The 17,761-nt window shown below is 38.9% G+C and overlaps 30 non-coding genes across 30 annotated transcripts; all 30 read right to left on the bottom strand.

Annotated features, from left to right (window-relative positions):
- Positions 1 to 194: 194 nt before the first annotated feature.
- On the bottom strand, positions 195 to 287 carry TRNAI-UAU (transfer RNA isoleucine (anticodon UAU)). Its single transcript is given in 2 exon segments — positions 195 to 230; positions 250 to 287. It is a non-coding gene; the product is annotated as a tRNA-Ile (tRNA).
- A 616-nt stretch (positions 288 to 903) lies between these two features.
- TRNAR-CCU (transfer RNA arginine (anticodon CCU)) lies at positions 904 to 976 on the bottom strand. The gene has a single exon. It is a non-coding gene; the product is annotated as a tRNA-Arg (tRNA).
- A 249-nt stretch (positions 977 to 1,225) lies between these two features.
- TRNAI-UAU (transfer RNA isoleucine (anticodon UAU)) lies at positions 1,226 to 1,318 on the bottom strand. Its single transcript is given in 2 exon segments — positions 1,226 to 1,261; positions 1,281 to 1,318. It is a non-coding gene; the product is annotated as a tRNA-Ile (tRNA).
- A 939-nt stretch (positions 1,319 to 2,257) lies between these two features.
- Positions 2,258 to 2,350, bottom strand: TRNAI-UAU (transfer RNA isoleucine (anticodon UAU)). Its single transcript is given in 2 exon segments — positions 2,258 to 2,293; positions 2,313 to 2,350. It is a non-coding gene; the product is annotated as a tRNA-Ile (tRNA).
- A 616-nt stretch (positions 2,351 to 2,966) lies between these two features.
- On the bottom strand, positions 2,967 to 3,039 carry TRNAR-CCU (transfer RNA arginine (anticodon CCU)). The gene has a single exon. It is a non-coding gene; the product is annotated as a tRNA-Arg (tRNA).
- A 249-nt stretch (positions 3,040 to 3,288) lies between these two features.
- Positions 3,289 to 3,381, bottom strand: TRNAI-UAU (transfer RNA isoleucine (anticodon UAU)). The gene is given in 2 exon segments: positions 3,289 to 3,324; positions 3,344 to 3,381. It is a non-coding gene; the product is annotated as a tRNA-Ile (tRNA).
- An 865-nt stretch (positions 3,382 to 4,246) lies between these two features.
- TRNAI-UAU (transfer RNA isoleucine (anticodon UAU)) lies at positions 4,247 to 4,339 on the bottom strand. The gene is given in 2 exon segments: positions 4,247 to 4,282; positions 4,302 to 4,339. It is a non-coding gene; the product is annotated as a tRNA-Ile (tRNA).
- Positions 4,340 to 4,955: 616 nt separating this feature from the next.
- On the bottom strand, positions 4,956 to 5,028 carry TRNAR-CCU (transfer RNA arginine (anticodon CCU)). The gene has a single exon. It is a non-coding gene; the product is annotated as a tRNA-Arg (tRNA).
- A 249-nt stretch (positions 5,029 to 5,277) lies between these two features.
- Positions 5,278 to 5,370, bottom strand: TRNAI-UAU (transfer RNA isoleucine (anticodon UAU)). Its single transcript is given in 2 exon segments — positions 5,278 to 5,313; positions 5,333 to 5,370. It is a non-coding gene; the product is annotated as a tRNA-Ile (tRNA).
- A 616-nt stretch (positions 5,371 to 5,986) lies between these two features.
- Positions 5,987 to 6,059, bottom strand: TRNAR-CCU (transfer RNA arginine (anticodon CCU)). The gene has a single exon. It is a non-coding gene; the product is annotated as a tRNA-Arg (tRNA).
- Positions 6,060 to 6,308: 249 nt separating this feature from the next.
- TRNAI-UAU (transfer RNA isoleucine (anticodon UAU)) lies at positions 6,309 to 6,401 on the bottom strand. The gene is given in 2 exon segments: positions 6,309 to 6,344; positions 6,364 to 6,401. It is a non-coding gene; the product is annotated as a tRNA-Ile (tRNA).
- Positions 6,402 to 7,017: 616 nt separating this feature from the next.
- TRNAR-CCU (transfer RNA arginine (anticodon CCU)) lies at positions 7,018 to 7,090 on the bottom strand. The gene has a single exon. It is a non-coding gene; the product is annotated as a tRNA-Arg (tRNA).
- A 249-nt stretch (positions 7,091 to 7,339) lies between these two features.
- Positions 7,340 to 7,432, bottom strand: TRNAI-UAU (transfer RNA isoleucine (anticodon UAU)). Its single transcript is given in 2 exon segments — positions 7,340 to 7,375; positions 7,395 to 7,432. It is a non-coding gene; the product is annotated as a tRNA-Ile (tRNA).
- A 616-nt stretch (positions 7,433 to 8,048) lies between these two features.
- Positions 8,049 to 8,121, bottom strand: TRNAR-CCU (transfer RNA arginine (anticodon CCU)). The gene has a single exon. It is a non-coding gene; the product is annotated as a tRNA-Arg (tRNA).
- Positions 8,122 to 8,370: 249 nt separating this feature from the next.
- Positions 8,371 to 8,463, bottom strand: TRNAI-UAU (transfer RNA isoleucine (anticodon UAU)). Its single transcript is given in 2 exon segments — positions 8,371 to 8,406; positions 8,426 to 8,463. It is a non-coding gene; the product is annotated as a tRNA-Ile (tRNA).
- A 616-nt stretch (positions 8,464 to 9,079) lies between these two features.
- Positions 9,080 to 9,152, bottom strand: TRNAR-CCU (transfer RNA arginine (anticodon CCU)). Its single transcript has one exon. It is a non-coding gene; the product is annotated as a tRNA-Arg (tRNA).
- A 249-nt stretch (positions 9,153 to 9,401) lies between these two features.
- TRNAI-UAU (transfer RNA isoleucine (anticodon UAU)) lies at positions 9,402 to 9,494 on the bottom strand. Its single transcript is given in 2 exon segments — positions 9,402 to 9,437; positions 9,457 to 9,494. It is a non-coding gene; the product is annotated as a tRNA-Ile (tRNA).
- A 606-nt stretch (positions 9,495 to 10,100) lies between these two features.
- Positions 10,101 to 10,173, bottom strand: TRNAR-CCU (transfer RNA arginine (anticodon CCU)). The gene has a single exon. It is a non-coding gene; the product is annotated as a tRNA-Arg (tRNA).
- Positions 10,174 to 10,422: 249 nt separating this feature from the next.
- TRNAI-UAU (transfer RNA isoleucine (anticodon UAU)) lies at positions 10,423 to 10,515 on the bottom strand. The gene is given in 2 exon segments: positions 10,423 to 10,458; positions 10,478 to 10,515. It is a non-coding gene; the product is annotated as a tRNA-Ile (tRNA).
- A 938-nt stretch (positions 10,516 to 11,453) lies between these two features.
- Positions 11,454 to 11,546, bottom strand: TRNAI-UAU (transfer RNA isoleucine (anticodon UAU)). The gene is given in 2 exon segments: positions 11,454 to 11,489; positions 11,509 to 11,546. It is a non-coding gene; the product is annotated as a tRNA-Ile (tRNA).
- A 616-nt stretch (positions 11,547 to 12,162) lies between these two features.
- TRNAR-CCU (transfer RNA arginine (anticodon CCU)) lies at positions 12,163 to 12,235 on the bottom strand. Its single transcript has one exon. It is a non-coding gene; the product is annotated as a tRNA-Arg (tRNA).
- Positions 12,236 to 12,484: 249 nt separating this feature from the next.
- Positions 12,485 to 12,577, bottom strand: TRNAI-UAU (transfer RNA isoleucine (anticodon UAU)). The gene is given in 2 exon segments: positions 12,485 to 12,520; positions 12,540 to 12,577. It is a non-coding gene; the product is annotated as a tRNA-Ile (tRNA).
- A 938-nt stretch (positions 12,578 to 13,515) lies between these two features.
- TRNAI-UAU (transfer RNA isoleucine (anticodon UAU)) lies at positions 13,516 to 13,608 on the bottom strand. Its single transcript is given in 2 exon segments — positions 13,516 to 13,551; positions 13,571 to 13,608. It is a non-coding gene; the product is annotated as a tRNA-Ile (tRNA).
- Positions 13,609 to 14,224: 616 nt separating this feature from the next.
- Positions 14,225 to 14,297, bottom strand: TRNAR-CCU (transfer RNA arginine (anticodon CCU)). The gene has a single exon. It is a non-coding gene; the product is annotated as a tRNA-Arg (tRNA).
- Positions 14,298 to 14,546: 249 nt separating this feature from the next.
- On the bottom strand, positions 14,547 to 14,639 carry TRNAI-UAU (transfer RNA isoleucine (anticodon UAU)). The gene is given in 2 exon segments: positions 14,547 to 14,582; positions 14,602 to 14,639. It is a non-coding gene; the product is annotated as a tRNA-Ile (tRNA).
- Positions 14,640 to 15,255: 616 nt separating this feature from the next.
- On the bottom strand, positions 15,256 to 15,328 carry TRNAR-CCU (transfer RNA arginine (anticodon CCU)). Its single transcript has one exon. It is a non-coding gene; the product is annotated as a tRNA-Arg (tRNA).
- Positions 15,329 to 15,577: 249 nt separating this feature from the next.
- TRNAI-UAU (transfer RNA isoleucine (anticodon UAU)) lies at positions 15,578 to 15,670 on the bottom strand. Its single transcript is given in 2 exon segments — positions 15,578 to 15,613; positions 15,633 to 15,670. It is a non-coding gene; the product is annotated as a tRNA-Ile (tRNA).
- Positions 15,671 to 16,286: 616 nt separating this feature from the next.
- On the bottom strand, positions 16,287 to 16,359 carry TRNAR-CCU (transfer RNA arginine (anticodon CCU)). The gene has a single exon. It is a non-coding gene; the product is annotated as a tRNA-Arg (tRNA).
- Positions 16,360 to 16,608: 249 nt separating this feature from the next.
- Positions 16,609 to 16,701, bottom strand: TRNAI-UAU (transfer RNA isoleucine (anticodon UAU)). Its single transcript is given in 2 exon segments — positions 16,609 to 16,644; positions 16,664 to 16,701. It is a non-coding gene; the product is annotated as a tRNA-Ile (tRNA).
- A 938-nt stretch (positions 16,702 to 17,639) lies between these two features.
- Positions 17,640 to 17,732, bottom strand: TRNAI-UAU (transfer RNA isoleucine (anticodon UAU)). The gene is given in 2 exon segments: positions 17,640 to 17,675; positions 17,695 to 17,732. It is a non-coding gene; the product is annotated as a tRNA-Ile (tRNA).
- Positions 17,733 to 17,761: the final 29 nt, after the last annotated feature.

The following is a 17,761-nucleotide window of genomic DNA, read 5'->3' as shown; positions in this document are numbered from 1 at the left end:
ACTACACTTTGATTTCTAAGAAATGTTCTTGTTTGCAAACTGCAAACTATCTGAAAAACATGGGTGCAGAAGCCAGAAGACATGAAAGCAAAAGAACTAGGCACGTTTCCCCAATGATCATGTTTTGATGCGATGGTGAACCATGAGAGACTTTCTTTGGCAATTGACAAAAATGGATGAAAAGAGGAAAACAATGCTCCAGGTGAGGCTCGAACTCACAACCTCGGCATTGCTCAACAGTTACTGCTTTATAAGTACCGCGCGCTGACCGATTGCGCCACTGGAGCGCTGCTTGGTGTCTCGAAGCTTGCCTTTTTTGCGTCTGTTTCCGAAACCAGTAAACTATGGGAATGTTTGAAGTTAGGAGGCTCTTATAGTATTATACTTCAAGTCATGCATTTCCATTTTTTTAATAAAATGAAGTCATACTCTCTACTTTGCTAGCAGGTTTTTTGTTGAAACTGAAATTCCAAATGTTCTCATGGTGTTATACGTTTACTAAGAATTTTGAACTCTAAATGTGTACCAATTAACAGAAGAATATCATCGTGTTTTATTAAATCAAAAGTCGCTATGCTTGCTAATCATTCAGTTGAAAACTTTTCTGTATCTGGATTGTTGTTCACTGTGAATGTGTTTGTGTTGCGGCATAAATGAATAGTAAATGAGTGTATTTTGATTTGACTGTATAACGGAAATGACTGACCCTTTCAAAGCAGTGGAAATGCATGGCGATTCTTGGGACTTAAAGTTGTCATTGTATGTTTAATGTGCTATCAGAATTCCCAAGATCTTTTGAACAAGCATATGGGACCATTAAGAAATGAAGAAGATGGTTGAGCACTTTAAATCTGGAAGTAAAATAGAGCATGTGTGTGTGCTTTGGTAATCAACAGCCTCAAACACCCCAGATGGGACTCGAACCCACAATCCCTGGCTTAGGAGGCCAGTGCCTTATCCATTAGGCCACTGGGGCTGAACGAGATATAGCTGAGCACTTAGTTTTTTTTTCTTTTTCAAACAAATCAGTTACTACACTTTGATTTCTAAGAAATGTTCTTGTTTGCAAACTGCAAACTATCTGAAAAACATGGGTGCAGAAGCCAGAAGACATGAAAGCAAAAGAACTAGGCACGTTTCCCCAATGATCATGTTTTGATGCGATGGTGAACCATGAGAGACTTTCTTTGGCAATTGACAAAAATGGATGAAAAGAGGAAAACAATGCTCCAGGTGAGGCTCGAACTCACAACCTCGGCATTGCTCAACAGTTACTGCTTTATAAGTACCGCGCGCTGACCGATTGCGCCACTGGAGCTCTGCTTGGTGTCTGGAAGCTTGCCTTTTTTGCGTCTGTTTCCGAAACCAGTAAACTATGGGAATGTTTGAAGTTAGGAGGCTCTTATAGTATTATACTTCAAGTCATGCATTTCCATTTTTTTTATAAAATGAAGTCATACTCTCTACTTTGCTAGCAGGTTTTTTGTTGAAACTGAAATTCCAAATGTTCTCATGGTGTTATACGTTTACTAAGAATTTTGAACTCTAAATGTGTACCAATTAACAGAAGAATATCATCGTGTTTTATTAAATCAAAAGTCGCTATGCTTGCTAATCATTCAGTTGAAAACTTTTCTGTATCTGGATTGTTGTTCACTGTGAATGTGTTTGTGTTGCGGCATAAATGAATAGTAAATGAGTGTATTTTGATTTGACTGTATAACGGAAATGACTGACCCTTTCAAAGCAGTGGAAATGCATGGCGATTCTTGGGACTTAAAGTTGTCATTGTATGTTTAATGTGCTATCAGAATTCCCAAGATCTTTTGAACAAGCATATGGGACCATTATGAAATGAAGAAGATGGTTGAGCACTTTAAATCTGGAAGTAAAATAGAGCATGTGTGTGTGCTTTGGTAATCAACAGCCTCAAACACCCCAGATGGGACGCGAACCCACAATCCCTGGCTTAGGAGGCCAGTGCCTTATCCATTAGGCCACTGGGGCTGAACGAGATATAGCTGAGCACTTAGTTTTTTTTTTCTTTTCCAAACAAATCAGTTACTACACTTTGATTTCTAAGAAATGTTCTTGTTTGCAAACTGCAAACTATCTGAAAAACATGGGTGCAGAAGCCAGAAGACATGAAAGCAAAAGAACTAGGCACGTTTCCCCAATGATCATGTTTTGATGCGATGGTGAACCATGAGAGACTTTCTTTGGCAATTGACAAAAATGGATGAAAAGAGGAAAACAATGCTTCAGGTGAGGCTCGAACTCACAACCTCGGCATTGCTCAACAGTTACTGCTTTATAAGTACCGCGCGCTGACCGATTGCGCCACTGGAGCGCTGCTTGGTGTCTCGAAGCTTGCCTTTTTTGCGTCTGTTTCCGAAACCAGTAAACTATGGGAATGTTTGAAGTTAGGAGGCTCTTATAGTATTATACTTCAAGTCATGCATTTCCATTTTTTTAATAAAATGAAGTCATACTCTCTACTTTGCTAGCAGGTTTTTTGTTGAAACTGAAATTCCAAATGTTCTCATGGTGTTATACGTTTACTAAGAATTTTGAACTCTAAATGTGTACCAATTAACAGAAGAATATCATCGTGTTTTATTAAATCAAAAGTCGCTATGCTTGCTAATCATTCAGTTGAAAACTTTTCTGTATCTGGATTGTTGTTCACTGTGAATGTGTTTGTGTTGCGGCATAAATGAATAGTAAATGAGTGTATTTTGATTTGACTGTATAACGGAAATGACTGACCCTTTCAAAGCAGTGGAAATGCATGGCGATTCTTGGGACTTAAAGTTGTCATTGTATGTTTAATGTGCTATCAGAATTCCCAAGATCTTTTGAACAAGCATATGGGACCATTAAGAAATGAAGAAGATGGTTGAGCACTTTAAATCTGGAAGTAAAATAGAGCATGTGTGTGTGCTTTGGTAATCAACAGCCTCAAACACCCCAGATGGGACTCGAACCCACAATCCCTGGCTTAGGAGGCCAGTGCCTTATCCATTAGGCCACTGGGGCTGAACGAGATATAGCTGAGCACTTAGTTTTTTTTTCTTTTTCAAACAAATCAGTTACTACACTTTGATTTCTAAGAAATGTTCTTGTTTGCAAACTGCAAACTATCTGAAAAACATGGGTGCAGAAGCCAGAAGACATGAAAGCAAAAGAACTAGGCACGTTTCCCCAATGATCATGTTTTGATGCGATGGTGAACCATGAGAGACTTTCTTTGGCAATTGACAAAAATGGATGAAAAGAGGAAAACAATGCTCCAGGTGAGGCTCGAACTCACAACCTCGGCATTGCTCAACAGTTACTGCTTTATAAGTACCGCGCGCTGACCGATTGCGCCACTGGAGCTCTGCTTGGTGTCTCGAAGCTTGCCTTTTTTGCGTCTGTTTCCGAAACCAGTAAACTATGGGAATGTTTGAAGTTAGGAGGCTCTTATAGTATTATACTTCAAGTCATGCATTTCCATTTTTTTAATAAAATGAAGTCATACTCTCTACTTTGCTAGCAGGTTTTTTGTTGAAACTGAAATTCCAAATGTTCTCATGGTGTTATACGTTTACTAAGAATTTTGAACTCTAAATGTGTACCAATTAACAGAAGAATATCATCGTGTTTTATTAAATCAAAAGTCGCTATGCTTGCTAATCATTCAGTTGAAAACTTTTCTGTATCTGGATTGTTGTTCACTGTGAACCCTTTCAAAGCAGTGGAAATGCATGGCGATTCTTGGGACTTAAAGTTGTCATTGTATGTTTAATGTGCTATCAGAATTCCCAAGATCTTTTGAACAAGCATATGGGACCATTATGAAATGAAGAAGATGGTTGAGCACTTTAAATCTGGAAGTAAAATAGAGCATGTGTGTGTGCTTTGGTAATCAACTGCCTCAAACACCCCAGATGGGACGCGAACCCACAATCCCTGGCTTAGGAGGCCAGTGCCTTATCCATTAGGCCACTGGGGCTGAACGAGATATAGCTGAGCACTTAGTTTTTTTTTCTTTTCCAAACAAATCAGTTACTACACTTTGATTTCTAAGAAATGTTCTTGTTTGCAAACTGCAAACTATCTGAAAAACATGGGTGCAGAAGCCAGAAGACATGAAAGCAAAAGAACTAGGCACGTTTCCCCAATGATCATGTTTTGATGCGATGGTGAACCATGAGAGACTTTCTTTGGCAATTGACAAAAATGGATGAAAAGAGGAAAACAATGCCCCAGGTGAGGCTCGAACTCACAACCTCGGCATTGCTCAACAGTTACTGCTTTATAAGTACCGCGCGCTGACCGATTGCGCCACTGGAGCGCTGCTTGGTGTCTCGAAGCTTGCCTTTTTTGCGTCTGTTTCCGAAACCAGTAAACTATGGGAATGTTTGAAGTTAGGAGGCTCTTATAGTATTATACTTCAAGTCATGCATTTCCATTTTTTTAATAAAATGAAGTCATACTCTCTACTTTGCTAGCAGGTTTTTTGTTGAAACTGAAATTCCAAATGTTCTCATGGTGTTATACGTTTACTAAGAATTTTGAACTCTAAATGTGTACCAATTAACAGAAGAATATCATCGTGTTTTATTAAATCAAAAGTCGCTATGCTTGCTAATCATTCAGTTGAAAACTTTTCTGTATCTGGATTGTTGTTCACTGTGAATGTGTTTGTGTTGCGGCATAAATGAATAGTAAATGAGTGTATTTTGATTTGACTGTATAACGGAAATGACTGACCCTTTCAAAGCAGTGGAAATGCATGGCGATTCTTGGGACTTAAAGTTGTCATTGTATGTTTAATGTGCTATCAGAATTCCCAAGATCTTTTGAACAAGCATATGGGACCATTAAGAAATGAAGAAGATGGTTGAGCACTTTAAATCTGGAAGTAAAATAGAGCATGTGTGTGTGCTTTGGTAATCAACAGCCTCAAACACCCCAGATGGGACTCGAACCCACAATCCCTGGCTTAGGAGGCCAGTGCCTTATCCATTAGGCCACTGGGGCTGAACGAGATATAGCTGAGCACTTAGTTTTTTTTTCTTTTTCAAACAAATCAGTTACTACACTTTGATTTCTAAGAAATGTTCTTGTTTGCAAACTGCAAACTATCTGAAAAACATGGGTGCAGAAGCCAGAAGACATGAAAGCAAAAGAACTAGGCACGTTTCCCCAATGATCATGTTTTGATGCGATGGTGAACCATGAGAGACTTTCTTTGGCAATTGACAAAAATGGATGAAAAGAGGAAAACAATGCTCCAGGTGAGGCTCGAACTCACAACCTCGGCATTGCTCAACAGTTACTGCTTTATAAGTACCGCGCGCTGACCGATTGCGCCACTGGAGCTCTGCTTGGTGTCTCGAAGCTTGCCTTTTTTGCGTCTGTTTCCGAAACCAGTAAACTATGGGAATGTTTGAAGTTAGGAGGCTCTTATAGTATTATACTTCAAGTCATGCATTTCCATTTTTTTAATAAAATGAAGTCATACTCTCTACTTTGCTAGCAGGTTTTTTGTTGAAACTGAAATTCCAAATGTTCTCATGGTGTTATACGTTTACTAAGAATTTTGAACTCTAAATGTGTACCAATTAACAGAAGAATATCATCGTGTTTTATTAAATCAAAAGTCGCTATGCTTGCTAATCATTCAGTTGAAAACTTTTCTGTATCTGGATTGTTGTTCACTGTGAATGTGTTTGTGTTGCGGCATAAATGAATAGTAAATGAGTGTATTTTGATTTGACTGTATAACGGAAATGACTGACCCTTTCAAAGCAGTGGAAATGCATGGCGATTCTTGGGACTTAAAGTTGTCATTGTATGTTTAATGTGCTATCAGAATTCCCAAGATCTTTTGAACAAGCATATGGGACCATTATGAAATGAAGAAGATGGTTGAGCACTTTAAATCTGGAAGTAAAATAGAGCATGTGTGTGTGCTTTGGTAATCAACAGCCTCAAACACCCCAGATGGGACTCGAACCCACAATCCCTGGCTTAGGAGGCCAGTGCCTTATCCATTAGGCCACTGGGGCTGAACGAGATATAGCTGAGCACTTAGTTTTTTTTTCTTTTCCAAACAAATCAGTTACTACACTTTGATTTCTAAGAAATGTTCTTGTTTGCAAACTGCAAACTATCTGAAAAACATGGGTGCAGAAGCCAGAAGACATGAAAGCAAAAGAACTAGGCACGTTTCCCCAATGATCATGTTTTGATGCGATGGTGAACCATGAGAGACTTTCTTTGGCAATTGACAAAAATGGATGAAAAGAGGAAAACAATGCTCCAGGTGAGGCTCGAACTCACAACCTCGGCATTGCTCAACAGTTACTGCTTTATAAGTACCGCGCGCTGACCGATTGCGCCACTGGAGCTCTGCCTGGTGTCTCGAAGCTTGCCTTTTTTGCGTCTGTTTCCGAAACCAGTAAACTATGGGAATGTTTGAAGTTAGGAGGCTCTTATAGTATTATACTTCAAGTCATGCATTTCCATTTTTTTAATAAAATGAAGTCATACTCTCTACTTTGCTAGCAGGTTTTTTGTTGAAACTGAAATTCCAAATGTTCTCATGGTGTTATACGTTTACTAAGAATTTTGAACTCTAAATGTGTACCAATTAACAGAAGAATATCATCGTGTTTTATTAAATCAAAAGTCGCTATGCTTGCTAATCATTCAGTTGAAAACTTTTCTGTATCTGGATTGTTGTTCACTGTGAATGTGTTTGTGTTGCGGCATAAATGAATAGTAAATGAGTGTATTTTGATTTGACTGTATAACGGAAATGACTGACCCTTTCAAAGCAGTGGAAATGCATGGCGATTCTTGGGACTTAAAGTTGTCATTGTATGTTTAATGTGCTATCAGAATTCCCAAGATCTTTTGAACAAGCATATGGGACCATTAAGAAATGAAGAAGATGGTTGAGCACTTTAAATCTGGAAGTAAAATAGAGCATGTGTGTGTGCTTTGGTAATCAACAGCCTCAAACACCCCAGATGGGACTCGAACCCACAATCCCTGGCTTAGGAGGCCAGTGCCTTATCCATTAGGCCACTGGGGCTGAACGAGATATAGCTGAGCACTTAGTTTTTTTTTCTTTTTCAAAAAAATCAGTTACTACACTTTGATTTCTAAGAAATGTTCTTGTTTGCAAACTGCAAACTATCTGAAAAACATGGGTGCAGAAGCCAGAAGACATGAAAGCAAAAGAACTAGGCACGTTTCCCCAATGATCATGTTTTGATGCGATGGTGAACCATGAGAGACTTTCTTTGGCAATTGACAAAAATGGATGAAAAGAGGAAAACAATGCTCCAGGTGAGGCTCGAACTCACAACCTCGGCATTGCTCAACAGTTACTGCTTTATAAGTACCGCGCGCTGACCGATTGCGCCACTGGAGCTCTGCTTGGTGTCTGGAAGCTTGCCTTTTTTGCGTCTGTTTCCGAAACCAGTACACTATGGGAATGTTTGAAGTTAGGAGGCTCTTATAGTATTATACTTCAAGTCATGCATTTCCATTTTTTTTATAAAATGAAGTCATACTCTCTACTTTGCTAGCAGGTTTTTTGTTGAAACTGAAATTCCAAATGTTCTCATGGTGTTATACGTTTACTAAGAATTTTGAACTCTAAATGTGTACCAATTAACAGAAGAATATCATCGTGTTTTATTAAATCAAAAGTCGCTATGCTTGCTAATCATTCAGTTGAAAACTTTTCTGTATCTGGATTGTTGTTCACTGTGAATGTGTTTGTGTTGCGGCATAAATGAATAGTAAATGAGTGTATTTTGATTTGACTGTATAACGGAAATGACTGACCCTTTCAAAGCAGTGGAAATGCATGGCGATTCTTGGGACTTAAAGTTGTCATTGTATGTTTAATGTGCTATCAGAATTCCCAAGATCTTTTGAACAAGCATATGGGACCATTATGAAATGAAGAAGATGGTTGAGCACTTTAAATCTGGAAGTAAAATAGAGCATGTGTGTGTGCTTTGGTAATCAACAGCCTCAAACACCCCAGATGGGACTCGAACCCACAATCCCTGGCTTAGGAGGCCAGTGCCTTATCCATTAGGCCACTGGGGCTGAACGAGATATAGCTGAGCACTTAGTTTTTTTTTCTTTTCCAAACAAATCAGTTACTACACTTTGATTTCTAAGAAATGTTCTTGTTTGCAAACTGCAAACTATCTGAAAAACATGGGTGCAGAAGCCAGAAGACATGAAAGCAAAAGAACTAGGCACGTTTCCCCAATGATCATGTTTTGATGCGATGGTGAACCATGAGAGACTTTCTTTGGCAATTGACAAAAATGGATGAAAAGAGGAAAACAATGCTCCAGGTGAGGCTCGAACTCACAACCTCGGCATTGCTCAACAGTTACTGCTTTATAAGTACCGCGCGCTGACCGATTGCGCCACTGGAGCTCTGCTTGGTGTCTGGAAGCTTGCCTTTTTTGCGTCTGTTTCCGAAACCAGTACACTATGGGAATGTTTGAAGTTAGGAGGCTCTTATAGTATTATACTTCAAGTCATGCATTTCCATTTTTTTTATAAAATGAAGTCATACTCTCTACTTTGCTAGCAGGTTTTTTGTTGAAACTGAAATTCCAAATGTTCTCATGGTGTTATACGTTTACTAAGAATTTTGAACTCTAAATGTGTACCAATTAACAGAAGAATATCATCGTGTTTTATTAAATCAAAAGTCGCTATGCTTGCTAATCATTCAGTTGAAAACTTTTCTGTATCTGCATTGTTGTTCACTGTGAATGTGTTTGTGTTGCGGCATAAATGAATAGTAAATGAGTGTATTTTGATTTGACTGTATAACGGAAATGACTGACCCTTTCAAAGCAGTGGAAATGCATGGCGATTCTTGGGACTTAAAGTTGTCATTGTATGTTTAATGTGCTATCAGAATTCCCAAGATCTTTTGAACAAGCATATGGGACCATTATGAAATGAAGAAGATGGTTGAGCACTTTAAATCTGGAAGTAAAATAGAGCATGTGTGTGTGCTTTGGTAATCAACAGCCTCAAACACCCCAGATGGGACTCGAACCCACAATCCCTGGCTTAGGAGGCCAGTGCCTTATCCATTAGGCCACTGGGGCTGAACGAGATATAGCTGAGCACTTAGTTTTTTTTTCTTTTCCAAACAAATCAGTTACTACACTTTGATTTCTAAGAAATGTTCTTGTTTGCAAACTGCAAACTATCTGAAAAACATGGGTGCAGAAGCCAGAAGACATGAAAGCAAAAGAACTAGGCACGTTTCCCCAATGATCATGTTTTGATGCGATGGTGAACCATGAGAGACTTTCTTTGGCAATTGACAAAAATGGATGAAAAGAGGAAAACAATGCTCCAGGTGAGGCTCGAACTCACAACCTCGGCATTGCTCAACATTTACTGCTTTATAAGTACCGCGCGCTGACCGATTGCGCCACTGGAGCTCTGCTTGGTGTCTCGAAGCTTGCCTTTTTTGCGTCTGTTTCCGAAACCAGTAAACTATGGGAATGTTTGAAGTTAGGAGGCTCTTATAGTATTATACTTCAAGTCATGCATTTCCATTTTTTTAATAAAATGAAGTCATACTCTCTACTTTGCTAGCAGGTTTTTTGTTGAAACTGAAATTCCAAATGTTCTCATGGTGTTATACGTTTACTAAGAATTTTGAACTCTAAATGTGTACCAATTAACAGAAGAATATCATCGTGTTTTATTAAATCAAAAGTCGCTATGCTTGCTAATCATTCAGTTGAAAACTTTTCTGTATCTGGATTGTTGTTCACTGTGAATGTGTTTGTGTTGCGGTAGTAAATGAGTGTATTTTGATTTGACTGTATAACGGAAATGACTGACCCTTTCAAAGCAGTGGAAATGCATGGCGATTCTTGGGACTTAAAGTTGTCATTGTATGTTTAATGTGCTATCAGAATTCCCAAGATCTTTTGAACAAGCATATGGGACCATTATGAAATGAAGAAGATGGTTGAGCACTTTAAATCTGGAAGTAAAATAGAGCATGTGTGTGTGCTTTGGTAATCAACAGCCTCAAACACCCCAGATGGGACTCGAACCCACAATCCCTGGCTTAGGAGGCCAGTGCCTTATCCATTAGGCCACTGGGGCTGAACGAGATATAGCTGAGCACTTAGTTTTTTTTTCTTTTCCAAACAAATCAGTTACTACACTTTGATTTCTAAGAAATGTTCTTGTTTGCAAACTGCAAACTATCTGAAAAACATGGGTGCAGAAGCCAGAAGACATGAAAGTAAAAGAACTAGGCACGTTTCCCCAATGATCATGTTTTGATGCGATGGTGAACCATGAGAGACTTTCTTTGGCAATTGACAAAAATGGATGAAAAGAGGAAAACAATGCTCCAGGTGAGGCTCGAACTCACAACCTCGGCATTGCTCAACAGTTACTGCTTTATAAGTACCGCGCGCTGACCGATTGCGCCACTGGAGCTCTGCTTGGTGTCTGGAAGCTTGCCTTTTTTGCGTCTGTTTCCGAAACCAGTAAACTATGGGAATGTTTGAAGTTAGGAGGCTCTTATAGTATTATACTTCAAGTCATGCATTTCCATTTTTTTTATAAAATGAAGTCATACTCTCTACTTTGCTAGCAGGTTTTTTGTTGAAACTGAAATTCCAAATGTTCTCATGGTGTTATACGTTTACTAAGAATTTTGAACTCTAAATGTGTACCAATTAACAGAAGAATATCATCGTGTTTTATTAAATCAAAAGTCGCTATGCTTGCTAATCATTCAGTTGAAAACTTTTCTGTATCTGGATTGTTGTTCACTGTGAATGTGTTTGTGTTGCGGCATAAATGAATAGTAAATGAGTGTATTTTGATTTGACTGTATAACGGAAATGACTGACCCTTTCAAAGCAGTGGAAATGCATGGCGATTCTTGGGACTTAAAGTTGTCATTGTATGTTTAATGTGCTATCAGAATTCCCAAGATCTTTTGAACAAGCATATGGGACCATTATGAAATGAAGAAGATGGTTGAGCACTTTAAATCTGGAAGTAAAATAGAGCATGTGTGTGTGCTTTGGTAATCAACAGCCTCAAACACCCCAGATGGGACGCGAACCCACAATCCCTGGCTTAGGAGGCCAGTGCCTTATCCATTAGGCCACTGGGGCTGAACGAGATATAGCTGAGCACTTAGTTTTTTTTTCTTTTCCAAACAAATCAGTTACTACACTTTGATTTCTAAGAAATGTTCTTGTTTGCAAACTGCAAACTATCTGAAAAACATGGGTGCAGAAGCCAGAAGACATGAAAGCAAAAGAACTAGGCACGTTTCCCCAATGATCATGTTTTGATGCGATGGTGAACCATGAGAGACTTTCTTTGGCAATTGACAAAAATGGATGAAAAGAGGAAAACAATGCTCCAGGTGAGGCTCGAACTCACAACCTCGGCATTGCTCAACAGTTACTGCTTTATAAGTACCGCGCGCTGACCGATTGCGCCACTGGAGCGCTGCTTGGTGTCTCGAAGCTTGCCTTTTTTGCGTCTGTTTCCGAAACCAGTAAACTATGGGAATGTTTGAAGTTAGGAGGCTCTTATAGTATTATACTTCAAGTCATGCATTTCCATTTTTTTAATAAAATGAAGTCATACTCTCTACTTTGCTAGCAGGTTTTTTGTTGAAACTGAAATTCCAAATGTTCTCATGGTGTTATACGTTTACTAAGAATTTTGAACTCTAAATGTGTACCAATTAACAGAAGAATATCATCGTGTTTTATTAAATCAAAAGTCGCTATGCTTGCTAATCATTCAGTTGAAAACTTTTCTGTATCTGGATTGTTGTTCACTGTGAATGTGTTTGTGTTGCGGCATAAATGAATAGTAAATGAGTGTATTTTGATTTGACTGTATAACGGAAATGACTGACCCTTTCAAAGCAGTGGAAATGCATGGCGATTCTTGGGACTTAAAGTTGTCATTGTATGTTTAATGTGCTATCAGAATTCCCAAGATCTTTTGAACAAGCATATGGGACCATTAAGAAATGAAGAAGATGGTTGAGCACTTTAAATCTGGAAGTAAAATAGAGCATGTGTGTGTGCTTTGGTAATCAACAGCCTCAAACACCCCAGATGGGACTCGAACCCACAATCCCTGGCTTAGGAGGCCAGTGCCTTATCCATTAGGCCACTGGGGCTGAACGAGATATAGCTGAGCACTTAGTTTTTTTTTCTTTTTCAAACAAATCAGTTACTACACTTTGATTTCTAAGAAATGTTCTTGTTTGCAAACTGCAAACTATCTGAAAAACATGGGTGCAGAAGCCAGAAGACATGAAAGCAAAAGAACTAGGCACGTTTCCCCAATGATCATGTTTTGATGCGATGGTGAACCATGAGAGACTTTCTTTGGCAATTGACAAAAATGGATGAAAAGAGGAAAACAATGCTCCAGGTGAGGCTCGAACTCACAACCTCGGCATTGCTCAACAGTTACTGCTTTATAAGTACCGCGCGCTGACCGATTGCGCCACTGGAGCTCTGCTTGGTGTCTCGAAGCTTGCCTTTTTTGCGTCTGTTTCCGAAACCAGTAAACTATGGGAATGTTTGAAGTTAGGAGGCTCTTATAGTATTATACTTCAAGTCATGCATTTCCATTTTTTTAATAAAATGAAGTCATACTCTCTACTTTGCTAGCAGGTTTTTTGTTGAAACTGAAATTCCAAATGTTCTCATGGTGTTATACGTTTACTAAGAATTTTGAACTCTAAATGTGTACCAATTAACAGAAGAATATCATCGTGTTTTATTAAATCAAAAGTCGCTATGCTTGCTAATCATTCAGTTGAAAACTTTTCTGTATCTGGATTGTTGTTCACTGTGAATGTGTTTGTGTTGCGGCATAAATGAATAGTAAATGAGTGTATTTTGATTTGACTGTATAACGGAAATGACTGACCCTTTCAAAGCAGTGGAAATGCATGGCGATTCTTGGGACTTAAAGTTGTCATTGTATGTTTAATGTGCTATCAGAATTCCCAAGATCTTTTGAACAAGCATATGGGACCATTATGAAATGAAGAAGATGGTTGAGCACTTTAAATCTGGAAGTAAAATAGAGCATGTGTGTGTGCTTTGGTAATCAACAGCCTCAAACACCCCAGATGGGACGCGAACCCACAATCCCTGGCTTAGGAGGCCAGTGCCTTATCCATTAGGCCACTGGGGCTGAACGAGATATAGCTGAGCACTTAGTTTTTTTTTCTTTTCCAAACAAATCAGTTACTACACTTTGATTTCTAAGAAATGTTCTTGTTTGCAAACTGCAAACTATCTGAAAAACATGGGTGCAGAAGCCAGAAGACATGAAAGCAAAAGAACTAGGCACGTTTCCCCAATGATCATGTTTTGATGCGATGGTGAACCATGAGAGACTTTCTTTGGCAATTGACAAAAATGGATGAAAAGAGGAAAACAATGCTCCAGGTGAGGCTCGAACTCACAACCTCGGCATTGCTCAACAGTTACTGCTTTATAAGTACCGCGCGCTGACCGATTGCGCCACTGGAGCGCTGCTTGGTGTCTCGAAGCTTGCCTTTTTTGAGTCTGTTTCCGAAACCAGTAAACTATGGGAATGTTTGAAGTTAGGAGGCTCTTATAGTATTATACTTCAAGTCATGCATTTCCATTTTTTTAATAAAATGAAGTCATACTCTCTACTTTGCTAGCAGGTTTTTTGTTGAAACTGAAATTCCAAATGTTCTCATGGTGTTATACGTTTACTAAGAATTTTGAACTCTAAATGTGTACCAATTAACAGAAGAATATCATCGTGTTTTATTAAATCAAAAGTCGCTATGCTTGCTAATCATTCAGTTGAAAACTTTTCTGTATCTGGATTGTTGTTCACTGTGAATGTGTTTGTGTTGCGGCATAAATGAATAGTAAATGAGTGTATTTTGATTTGACTGTATAACGGAAATGACTGACCCTTTCAAAGCAGTGGAAATGCATGGCGATTCTTGGGACTTAAAGTTGTCATTGTATGTTTAATGTGCTATCAGAATTCCCAAGATCTTTTGAACAAGCATATGGGACCATTAAGAAATGAAGAAGATGGTTGAGCACTTTAAATCTGGAAGTAAAATAGAGCATGTGTGTGTGCTTTGGTAATCAACAGCCTCAAACACCCCAGATGGGACTCGAACCCACAATCCCTGGCTTAGGAGGCCAGTGCCTTATCCATTAGGCCACTGGGGCTGAACGAGATATAGCTGAGCACTTAGTTTTTTTTTCTTTTTCAAACAAATCAGTTACTACACTTTGATTTCTAAGAAATGTTCTTGTTTGCAAACTGCAAACTATCTGAAAAACATGGGTGCAGAAGCCAGAAGACATGAAAGCAAAAGAACTAGGCACGTTTCCCCAATGATCATGTTTTGATGCGATGGTGAACCATGAGAGACTTTCTTTGGCAATTGACAAAAATGGATGAAAAGAGGAAAACAATGCTCCAGGTGAGGCTCGAACTCACAACCTCGGCATTGCTCAACAGTTACTGCTTTATAAGTACCGCGCGCTGACCGATTGCGCCACTGGAGCTCTGCTTGGTGTCTCGAAGCTTGCCTTTTTTGCGTCTGTTTCCGAAACCAGTAAACTATGGGAATGTTTGAAGTTAGGAGGCTCTTATAGTATTATACTTCAAGTCATGCATTTCCATTTTTTTAATAAAATGAAGTCATACTCTCTACTTTGCTAGCAGGTTTTTTGTTGAAACTGAAATTCCAAATGTTCTCATGGTGTTATACGTTTACTAAGAATTTTGAACTCTAAATGTGTACCAATTAACAGAAGAATATCATCGTGTTTTATTAAATCAAAAGTCGCTATGCTTGCTAATCATTCAGTTGAAAACTTTTCTGTATCTGGATTGTTGTTCACTGTGAATGTGTTTGTGTTGCGGCATAAATGAATAGTAAATGAGTGTATTTTGATTTGACTGCATAACGGAAATGACTGACCCTTTCAAAGCAGTGGAAATGCATGGCGATTCTTGGGACTTAAAGTTGTCATTGTATGTTTAATGTGCTATCAGAATTCCCAAGATCTTTTGAACAAGCATATGGGACCATTATGAAATGAAGAAGATGGTTGAGCACTTTAAATCTGGAAGTAAAATAGAGCATGTGTGTGTGCTTTGGTAATCAACAGCCTCAAACACCCCAGATGGGACTCGAACCCACAATCCCTGGCTTAGGAGGCCAGTGCCTTATCCATTAGGCCACTGGGGCTGAACGAGATATAGCTGAGCACTTAGTTTTTTTTTCTTTTCCAAACAAATCAGTTACTACACTTTGATTTCTAAGAAATGTTCTTGTTTGCAAACTGCAAACTATCTGAAAAACATGGGTGCAGAAGCCAGAAGACATGAAAGCAAAAGAACTAGGCACGTTTCCCCAATGATCATGTTTTGATGCGATGGTGAACCATGAGAGACTTTTTTTGGCAATTGACAAAAATGGATGAAAAGAGGAAAACAATGCTCCAGGTGAGGCTCGAACTCACAACCTCGGCATTGCTCAACAGTTACTGCTTTATAAGTACCGCGCGCTGACCGATTGCGCCACTGGAGCTCTGCTTGGTGTCTGGAAGCTTGCCTTTTTTGCGTCTGTTTCCGAAACCAGTACACTATGGGAATGTTTGAAGTTAGGAGGCTCTTATAGTATTATACTTCAAGTCATGCATTTCAATTTTTTTTATAAAATGAAGTCATACTCTCTACTTTGCTAGCAGGTTTTTTGTTGAAACTGAAATTCCAAATGTTCTCATGGTGTTATACGTTTACTAAGAATTTTGAACTCTAAATGTGTACCAATTAACAGAAGAATATCATCGTGTTTTATTAAATCAAAAGTCGCTATGCTTGCTAATCATTCAGTTGAAAACTTTTCTGTATCTGGATTGTTGTTCACTGTGAATGTGTTTGTGTTGCGGCATAAATGAATAGTAAATGAGTGTATTTTGATTTGACTGTATAACGGAAATGACTGACCCTTTCAAAGCAGTGGAAATGCATGGCGATTCTTGGGACTTAAAGTTGTCATTGTATGTTTAATGTGCTATCAGAATTCCCAAGATCTTTTGAACAAGCATATGGGACCATTAAGAAATGAAGAAGATGGTTGAGCACTTTAAATCTGGAAGTAAAATAGAGCATGTGTGTGTGCTTTGGTAATCAACAGCCTCAAACACCCCAGATGGGACTCGAACCCACAATCCCTGGCTTAGGAGGCCAGTGCCTTATCCATTAGGCCACTGGGGCTGAACGAGATATAGCTGAGCACTTAGTTTTTTTTTCTTTTTCAAACAAATCAGTTACTACACTTTGATTTCTAAGAAATGTTCTTGTTTGCAAACTGCAAACTATCTGAAAAACATGGGTGCAGAAGCCAGAAGACATGAAAGCAAAAGAACTAGGCACGTTTCCCCAATGATCATGTTTTGATGCGATGGTGAACCATGAGAGACTTTCTTTGGCAATTGACAAAAATGGATGAAAAGAGGAAAACAATGCTCCAGGTGAGGCTCGAACTCACAACCTCGGCATTGCTCAACAGTTACTGCTTTATAAGTACCGCGCGCTGACCGATTGCGCCACTGGAGCTCTGCTTGGTGTCTCGAAGCTTGCCTTTTTTGCGTCTGTTTCCGAAACCAGTAAACTATGGGAATGTTTGAAGTTAGGAGGCTCTTATAGTATTATACTTCAAGTCATGCATTTCCATTTTTTTAATAAAATGAAGTCATACTCTCTACTTTGCTAGCAGGTTTTTTGTTGAAACTGAAATTCCAAATGTTCTCATGGTGTTATACGTTTACTAAGAATTTTGAACTCTAAATGTGTACCAATTAACAGAAGAATATCATCGTGTTTTATTAAATCAAAAGTCGCTATGCTTGCTAATCATTCAGTTGAAAACTTTTCTGTATCTGGATTGTTGTTCACTGTGAATGTGTTTGTGTTGCGGCATAAATGAATAGTAAATGAGTGTATTTTGATTTGACTGTATAACGGAAATGACTGACCCTTTCAAAGCAGTGGAAATGCATGGCGATTCTTGGGACTTAAAGTTGTCATTGTATGTTTAATGTGCTATCAGAATTCCCAAGATCTTTTGAACAAGCATATGGGACCATTATGAAATGAAGAAGATGGTTGAGCACTTTAAATCTGGAAGTAAAATAGAGCATGTGTGTGTGCTTTGGTAATCAACAGCCTCAAACACCCCAGATGGGACGCGAACCCACAATCCCTGGCTTAGGAGGCCAGTGCCTTATCCATTAGGCCACTGGGGCTGAACGAGATATAGCTGAGCACTTAGTTTTTTTTTCTTTTCCAAACAAATCAGTTACTACACTTTGATTTCTAAGAAATGTTCTTGTTTGCAAACTGCAAACTATCTGAAAAACATGGGTGCAGAAGCCAGAAGACATGAAAGCAAAAGAACTAGGCACGTTTCCCCAATGATCATGTTTTGATGCGATGGTGAACCATGAGAGACTTTCTTTGGCAATTGACAAAAATGGATGAAAAGAGGAAAACAATGCTCCAGGTGAGGCTCGAACTCACAACCTCGGCATTGCTCAACAGTTACTGCTTTATAAGTACCGCGCGCTGACCGATTGCGCCACTGGAGCGCTGCTTGGTGTCTCGAAGCTTGCCTTTT

This window comes from Engystomops pustulosus, unplaced genomic scaffold (assembly GCF_040894005.1).
Source record: "Engystomops pustulosus unplaced genomic scaffold, aEngPut4.maternal MAT_SCAFFOLD_813, whole genome shotgun sequence".
Lineage (NCBI taxonomy): Eukaryota > Metazoa > Chordata > Amphibia > Anura > Leptodactylidae > Engystomops > Engystomops pustulosus.
The sequence above is the reverse complement of the archived record's forward strand: the minus strand, read 5'-3'. Positions and strand labels throughout refer to the sequence as shown.